The sequence below is a fragment of the Musa acuminata genome, chromosome BXJ1-10 (genome assembly GCF_036884655.1).
Source record: "Musa acuminata AAA Group cultivar baxijiao chromosome BXJ1-10, Cavendish_Baxijiao_AAA, whole genome shotgun sequence".
Classification (NCBI taxonomy): Eukaryota; Viridiplantae; Streptophyta; class Magnoliopsida; order Zingiberales; family Musaceae; genus Musa; species Musa acuminata.
In genome coordinates this window covers 1,702,302-1,711,543 of record NC_088336.1, presented here as the reverse complement: position 1 = coordinate 1,711,543, position 9,242 = coordinate 1,702,302, and positions in this window count along the sequence as shown.

Here is a 9,242-nt window from a genome sequence, read left to right as displayed (position 1 = left end):
AACCCAATTCAAATTTGGAGCTCAAAACGATCAAATCCCGGAATTCCGGGATCAGGCGGTTGCACCTCTTGACTAGAGAGGTTGCACCGCCTGGCAGAGCTCGAAGACCGAGCTTAGGCGGTGCCACCTCTCTGTCAGGGAGGTTGCACCGCCTAGTCTTGCTCGAAGACTGAGCCCCAGGCGGTGCCACCTCCTGGCTGGGGCGGTTGCACCTCCCAGTCTCGCTGGGAGACATAGCCTGGGCGGTGCTACCTCCTGGCTAGGGCGGTGCCACCTCTTTCACTATTTCAGCTCACTTGGTTTGGCTCCAAACTTGGCCCAAACCAGTCCGAACTTGGGCCTAATTGGCCCCTACTTGGGTTATAGGATTAACACCTAATCCTAACCCTAATTAACGTGCTAACTATGATTTTAAAGACATTTTCTAAGCTATTACAAAGTCCGCAAGTCAAGACTTCTTCTGGCGAGCTTCCGGCAAACTTCCGGCGGTCTTCCGATGAACTCTCGGAAACCATTCTGCGGACTCCCGGCAAGCTCCTAGACTTCACGATTTGTTCTTAGCGAGTTCCAACGAGCTTCTTCGGCAAGCTCCGATCTTTCTCGGCGAGCTCCGCGAACTCCCAACGAACCTTCCGGCGAGCTTCCGAAAAACCCTTCGGCAAGCTCCCAACTCATTCTCGGCTAGTTCCGGTAGCATTCCCGACGAACCTTCGGACTTCCGTCGAACTCTCGAACTCGCAACAAATCCTTCGCGCTTGACTCCGACACTTTGTTTCGCTTTATGTCTTCATCGTTATCATAGTTAATCCTGCACAATTAAAACAAAACTTTGATTGAGACAATTAATCCTAAGCAATTAACCAAGTTGTCCGGCATGTCATTGGTCCCTCGACGCTTCGTCTGATTCTTCGGCGCATCGTCCTCTCCTGCGGACTATTGCCCAATCGGCCAGTTGACTCCGCAACTCCGATATCCTTGGCACAATAACCGCTCTTCTTGGCCCGATGCCCGAGTCCACGGCCCGAAGCCTTCTGTCGATACGTCGACCGATCCACCGGCCCGACGTCCAATCTTCTGACATGTTCCTCCGGTACAACATGATGTTCCTGCTTTAATTGTCTCATCCTGATCAAAGCATCCTGCGTCACTCAAAACGCATATTAAATCATAAACATATATCAAGTAGTTTCATCATCAAAATACGAGATTCAACATATATAACTCAATTGGGTCACAAATCTGCTCAAGGAAATCAACATCAGGTCCACTCCTATAATATATTATGATAATATCAGAGCTACCTATCTGTGCGCTAATCCGGTGTTCCACTCCCACATGAAACATATTGCTATCGACTTCCGCTTTGTGTGAAATCAGGTTGTCCACCGTCAACTTCGTGTTTCTTATCTACATACAACTGATTAATTAGCTAACTCACTCACGAAGCTTCTCATTCATAAACTATTTGCATTGCATCGATCCAAGATTGGTATCCTTGATAGGAGCACCATCTTGCAGGGGCATGATAGTAGGTAAGATTTTCCTAACTGTATAAGGAAATCTCTCTACTCTGTTGAGGGAAATCCTCCCTCTTAACTTGTATAAATGGGGAGAGAACAGCTTCAATGCAAACAAGCTTCTTCCATTATTTGTATCTTCTATCCTCTTTCAACACTAGGTTCAATGTTGAGTTATGGAGGAGGGCATCATATTCTTTACATATGGCTTTGCGCTAGTATGGAGATTTTTGGGCTTGAGTGAAGGTGGTGGGTTCAATGGCATTAGAAGAGGATTCTGTGATAGCATGTAGGTCAAGAACTTGACGTGGTTTGAAAATACCACTCTTGGAGCGTGTTGTCATAGAATGTTTGGAGGCTATGAGATTGTGAGGTTGTATAGTTGGAATAAGCAGTGGAGAGTCATTGACACAGGCCGGGTCAGGTTGAGGTACTTCAGTGTCACTTGGTCTAGAAGGAGGTAAAGATAATGGTTGTATTTCAGAACGTATCAGTTCATCAATTGGGGAAACTGGCGAAGAAATGAGTGGAGTAGTAATAGAGGGAATAGGCAATTGCTGAACTGGAGTAGCAGTAAAATGTGGATCCTGAGAGGAGAAGCTAGATGGTGTCATGGGAGGCTCATCCGAGTGGATCGGATGTATACTCCAGTGAGAAGTGTTTATTAGAGTGGTCTGCAGGAGACTCATGGTTTTGGAAAGGAAAGATAGACTCAACAAAAACAACATGACATGATATAAAGACTTTGTGAGTGTAGAGATTATAGCATCGAAAAACATTATTTTCAAGAGAGTATCCTATAAAGATGCAAGGTTGAGATCTTGATGTTATCTTATGGGAGGCATAGGGATGTAACCATAGATAACATAGACAACTAAATACTTTGAGTTTATAAAGGTTTGAAAGTTTGTGAAATAGTATTTCAAATGGTGACTAGTATTGTAGGACTACCATAAGCATCTAATTAATAAGATAGATTGCAATTTGAAATGCTGATATCCAAAAGGTTGAAGGCATAGAGGCCTAATATAGAAGTGTGAGGCCAGTTTCAACTATATGCCAATGTTTGCGTTCGGCAGAGCCAACTAGTTAAGGAGCATACGGTGGTGACTTGAGGTGTTGTATATCACAAGTTGAGAGATAGGATGTTAGGGCTTGATATTCACCGCCACCATTAGAGTAAACTATTTTGATTGTATACCAAAAGTAGTTCTCGACCAACTTTGAAAAGTTGGTAATGATAGTGGACATTTCAAATTTATGGTGAAGAGGATATAACCATGTGTACTTAGTGAAGTACTCTACAAAAGCGACATAAAATTTAAATTTGCCAAAAAGAAATGATTGGAGTAGGGCTCCAAACATCGGTAAAAATAATTTCAAACAGTTTAGAGCAGGATGTGGAAGATGTGCCAAAGGGCTGTCCATGACTTTTATTGCTAAGACATGCATCACAATACATTATAGAACTATTTGATTTAAAAATAGGAAGAGAGTAACGAGAAAGTAATTTCTGCTAGATAAGGGACGAGGGATGACCATAACGACAATGCCACATATCAATTGGAGCTGCAACTGAAGAGTGACAGTGGGCTAGGTTATTTGTGGAGTTGACGACCTTTCATAAATGTTGCCTCTATTCGGGCCTTGGACCAAGGATGCTCCCGTACTCAAGTCTTGGACAAGAAAGGAATCAGGAAAGAATTAAATTGAAGTATTATTATGTTTGCAAAATTGAGAAACAGAGATGAGGTTTCATTTAATGTAAGGGGCACATAGAACATCATCGAGAGTAAAGGTTGTAGTATCGAGTTAAGCATTGTGGAACCAATATGAGTTATAGGAAGTCTTTTACCGTCATCGATGATGATATCTTCATTCTCGTCATAGTTGTTGTGGATAGACAAATTCTAAATATCATAGGTAATGTGATAGGAGGTACCAGAGTCTACAATCCAATTAGCTTGGCTAGTAGTCGGAGTAGTTATAAAATTTGCCTGAGGCCATTGTAATGAAGCAAGGAGTCAAGGTCGAGACCGATAAACTTTAGTAGAGTGTCCGATTTTATCACACAGCTAGTAGACGACTCTTTATTGGCTTTTGAGGGTAGGATGCCAAGGCTAATGGCTATTGAAGTTGCCACTTTACGAGAAGTTATGATGATGAGGATAAGGGGAGGTTTGCTTGAGACCCATAGGGTCAAGAGATATCTTGGCCATACCTTTGGTGATGTTCATATTATACTGATTGCTCTTCCTTTTAGATTTATGACTGACTTGAGCTACGATGGTTGGTCCGGACAATTTGTTCTCATGTTTCAAATACATCTCATATTCAGTCAACTTGTCATAGATTTCTTCAAATGACATTGGTGAGTCGCGTGCCCGAATTAGGGCTGCCAATTCCTTGTACTCGTCTTCGAGGCCATTAAGGATGATGACTTATTCGTCACATAGGGAATAACCTATCAAAGCCAAGTCATCGACGATAACTTTGATATTTTGTAGTTAATCAATGATAGTACTTCCCTCTTGTTTTGTTTTCATTAGACTGAATAGAAGACTGAGCTTACGAGTACGCGAACGGTTGGCTAAGGTTGTTTGCAGCTTGTACCATGCTTCTATAGTAGTCGCACATGAAGATATCAATGGAGCGACGAATCCAACAACGGAGGCTTGAATAGCTTGGAGGATGAGACGATCTTGACGTAGCCACAATTTGTGAGTTGGATTTGGTACTAGATTGGGTTCTCCGAGAATGTTGATCATGGCTAGTGGACAAATGAGAGAACTATCAACGTAGCCTAATAAGTCATATCTAAATAGGAGATTAGAAAACTAGGCCGCCAGGATGCATAGTTGCCACCTTTTGATAACTTGAAAGGGATTAATGTCGCAGCATTGATGGAGATAAGTCCTATATGTGGGGAAGTACTATGATTCCCTATAGAAATAGTAACTAGAATGTAGAGGAAAATAATGAAAACATTTTAAGGATGTGTACTGATCCGAGGGGGAGTTGTGGCCGAGTTGTCGGTGTGTTAAAGGTGCAGCCTACGATTTGAGAAGCACAGCTGCTGAAAGAAGAGAAGCAATAGATCGCAGCAAATCTGAGGAAGAGGGCTGCAGCTGTAGATCTATGAGAGATCTATAGTTTTTGTTGCAAATGTTGCAGCTACAACTTCCCATGAATCGTAGGGAGAAGGTTCGGCTATGCCTCCACAGGAAGGTGGGGGCGCTGATGTGCTCTTTGAGAACTTCGACTTCACTGGAAAGCTATCATGTACTTGGTTTGTAGAAGTTTTGAATTACTATCGCTGGATGCTATTGTTGCTGCATCAATGATAGTGATGGGCAGCAATGGGATTAAGAGCAAGTAGAGAGATCGATCAGCAGGCGATGATGGCAGAGAGCAGCTACGAGAGGAAGAAAGAAGGCCACCGATCAGTAGTGACAGCCTACAGTGAGAGAAGGCAACGATGGTGAAGGATGTGATCACGGTGAAATCAGCAGTGATATGAGGTAGCGAGAGGAAAACCGCAGAGATCTGAAATCAATGAAGCAGGGGAAGATGAGCAGAGAAGACCTGAGTGATGCAGTGAATTTTGGCACAGCATCAACAGCAATAGGTTTGGGTGGTGGAGAGCAGAGATCGCTAGGTTGGTCGAGGGCGTAGGAACTAGTGGTTGAGGATCCACCACGCTTCCACTGGATGGCAGTCACAGCAGATCACTGGCTTGCAACAATTTGACATAGGGGGAAGTCTACACGATGAAGAATTGAGAAGGGGCGTAGAACTCAGATCTATTGTGCCGTGGTGTGGTTGCAGATCTGTTCGCGATGAGGTTGCAGATCTATAAGGATAGAGACCAGTGCCGGTGAGGAAAGAAGCGCCGGTGAGACGCCAGCGCAGAGTCTTTATGCCACGACATGGTTGCAGATTTGTCTGCAGTGAGGTTGCATATATGTTAGCAGTGAGACTGCAAATCTATGAGGATGGAGACCAATGCCGGTGAGGAAAGAAGTGCTGGTGAGACGCCGACGTAGAGTGGTAGTGGGTTCTCGGCGTCGACTTGGTGAAACAGGTGGAGTAGGACACGGCGGAGCTGCACTCGCCTTGGTGAAACTTTGTTAAAGGCCATGCCTAGGGGGCTGTTGTGGTGCAGCGTAGGTGTTCAGCGACAAGATGCAGCGGCAGAAAGATGTGGCTGTAGTGGAGAAACACCTTGGATCAATGTCGATCCCTTGAGGGAGTTTGCCTCATCAAGTGCTACCACAAGCCCATTCGCAAGGAGTTCTCGAAGGTGACAATCCATATGGCAATCGGGTTCATGGTGATGGGATTCGTTGGAGGTCTGGCACAGAAGGCACGCCTCGCTCCGACAAGAATATGATGCGGAAGAGAGAGTAAGCTTGCTAAGGCTTTGATACCATGATAAAAGATAGAAGATATCTTCCTCATTTAGATATTCTTCCTATTTATATAAGTTAGGAGGGAGGATTTTTCTCAACAGAGTAATGAGATTTCCTCGTACAGTTGGGGAAATCTTATCTGCTATCAATTATCATTAACTTGGCCCTGATAGATCATAATCTTAGTGATGAAGAAATCATTATCCATACACTTAACGGCCTCAAGGATGAGTATAAGGAACTGGTAGTAGCAATATGGGCACGCGACTCACCGATGTCATTTGAAGAACTCTATAAGAAGTTGACTGACTATGAGATATATCTTAAGCATGAGGACAAGTTGCCAGGACCATCCATCATAGCTCAAGTCAATCGAAAATCTAAGAAGAAGAGCAACCACTACAATAAAACCATCAACAAAGGTTTGGCCAGCATGCCTCCTGAATTTGTGGCCTCTAAACAAACCTCCCCTCCTCCACCTCCTCAACATTTCAATTATAACCATCAAGGCGGCTACTTCAATTATCCTCAGCCCTGGCATCTTGATCACATAAATCAACAAAGAGTTGTTTACCAATTATATGACAAAGTTGTCCACTCTGCAAAAGTCTATAGAACTAGACCCAGACTTCCTCCTCTATCACATTGGCCTCATACAAATCTTACAACTACTCTGACTACTGGTCATCAAAATTGGATTGTAGACTCTGATGCATCTCATCACATCACCTCTGATCTACAGAACTTCTCCATCCACAATAACTATGGCGGAAACGAAGACATCATCGTCGATGACGGTAACAGACTCCCCATTACTCATAATAGTTCTACAATGCTTAATTCACATAGCACTACGTTTACGCTTGATGATGTTTTGTGTGCACCCCACATCAAACGTAACCTCATTTTTGTTTCTCAATTCTGTAAACAAAATCATACCTCAATTGAATTCTTTCCTAACTCCTTTCTTGTCAAGGATTTGAGCATGGTGGCATCCTTGGTCTAAGGCCAGAGTAAAGACAATAATTACGAGTGGCTGTTAGTTCCACAAATCACCCAGCCCACTGCTTACTCTTCGGTCATAGCTCCAACTGATGTGTGGTATCATCGTCTTGGTCATCCCTCATCCTCTATCCAACAAAAATTACTTTCTCATTATTCTCTTCCTACGCTTCAAACCAGTAGCATTATAACTCATTGTAATGCTTGTTTAGGTAATAAAAGTCATAGACTCCCCTTTAGAATATCCTCCATATCTTATTCTAAACCTTTTGAAGTTATTTATACTGATGTTTGTGGCCTTGCCCCAATCACTTCTTTTGACAAGTTCTGATTTTATATTATTTTCATAGATTATTTCACCAAGTACACATGGTTATATGTTAGGACTCTAGCTTGGATAGTCCTAATTGAGAGGGACATTCATGTAAAACCTACCTAAGCCGACCCCTATTAAAGAGGTGAAGAGGTCGGCTAGGGTTAGGAGGTTATTTCTTAGAGAAGAATAAGGAGTTGTAAAGGAGTAGGAGTTGGTTAGAAGTAGGAGTCATATTAGGAGTTAGGGTTTAGAAGCCCTATAAATAGTCATGTATTCCTCCTCTTTTGACAAGCAATAGATGAATCTTTTCTGCAGCCTTTGAGCAGCAACTTGGAGGGAGGAACCCCTATAGAGTTCCAAGGAGGCCGATCCCCTAAAGAGATCAACCCCAAGTTTAGAATCTGCAAGGGTTCTAATACTTGGTATCAGAGCAGCGTTCTTGGCATCTCGCTGCCCTTCCACAGCCATCCATCAACCCTCCACAACCGCCCAAAGCAATTCCCACAATTGCTTAAAAGATTGTTGCCAAATTCCGCCATCATCTCCACCACCACGGTTTATCCTTTGATCTCCCCGTGAATTGCAAAAGGTTCTGGTTTTCTACCTTACTACTGCTGCAATTTAGTTATCCTCATTTGAAAATCCCAAAAAAATTATTCCTATATTGCTGCATAAACTTTTCGTCATAAAGTTTTCATCTCTACGACGAAAGATACATTACAGAATTCCAACCGTATAGCACCGTCTGTTTGATCTTGCTATTGTGTTTTTTCTATCCTAATCTCTACAAAATTTTTGTGACATCTTTGACATTTCCTAACAGCAGATTTCCTTTGGTTTTGTCAAAAAATTCTCAATATAAACCATTGATATTTTACGTCTAATCGGCTATACTTGAAAATCTGCACCGTAAAATTTCAGCCGCATACCACTATTTGTTTGATCTTGATACTACGTTGTTTCTATCCAAATCTCTACGAAATTTTTATGACATCTTTGACATTTTTTAACAGCAGATTTCCTTTGGTTTTGTCAAAAAATTCTCAATATAAACTATTGATATTTTACGTCTAATCTGCTATACTTGAAAATCTGTACTGTAAAATTTCAGCCGTATAACACTGATTGTTTGATCTTGATACTACGTTTTTTCTATCCAAATCTCTACGAATTTTTTATGATAGCTTTGACACTTCCTAACAGTGGAATTCCTTTTAGTTTCATAAAAAAATTCTCAATATAAATTACTGATCTTTTACATCCAATCTGCTATACTTAAAAATCTGTGCTGCAGAAAATTTCTGCCGCATATTGTTGCCTTAACCCATCTATTTGCAAACTTTTTTGAATGAAATTTCTTATACACTTCATAGATCATCTTGGCTTCCATCTATGATTGATCTATTAAGAAATTCATCTCTAAAAATGATTTTCTATTGCTGCAAATTTTCGTCGTAACCCGCTGAAATTTCTCGACGAGAATTCTGCAATCGCAACTTGCACCAATTTCCTTACTGTTATACTGCCAAAATTTTCTTGATTAAATTAGACATCCTTGCTGTCATATAAACTGTGATTTTGCTATCAATTCTCTTCTCAATTCTCTCAAGTTTTTTGTGGAAATTACATCGAGAAACCGTTGTTTCTTCGACGATAATTCTACTTTTACAAGACATCACATACTTGCTGCAACTTCTACAGATTTCTGTCAAACCTTTGCTACCATCTATCACAGATCCAAAACATTCATCCACAGCCCTAAAACTCTACCAAACCACACCCTCAAACTGCACCCAAAACAGCCACAAAACAAGCCTAAACCGTAGCCTACATCCACTAATCCACCAACCCTTTTGACCATCACTTCTCTCAACCTATACATGCCTTTAACCCAACAACAAAAGAGAGATCTTAACTTCATAGATTTGGGGGCATATACTATGGCATTGAAGGAGGCAATCAATGCTAAATTCAAAGCCTTGGAGGCGCGAATGG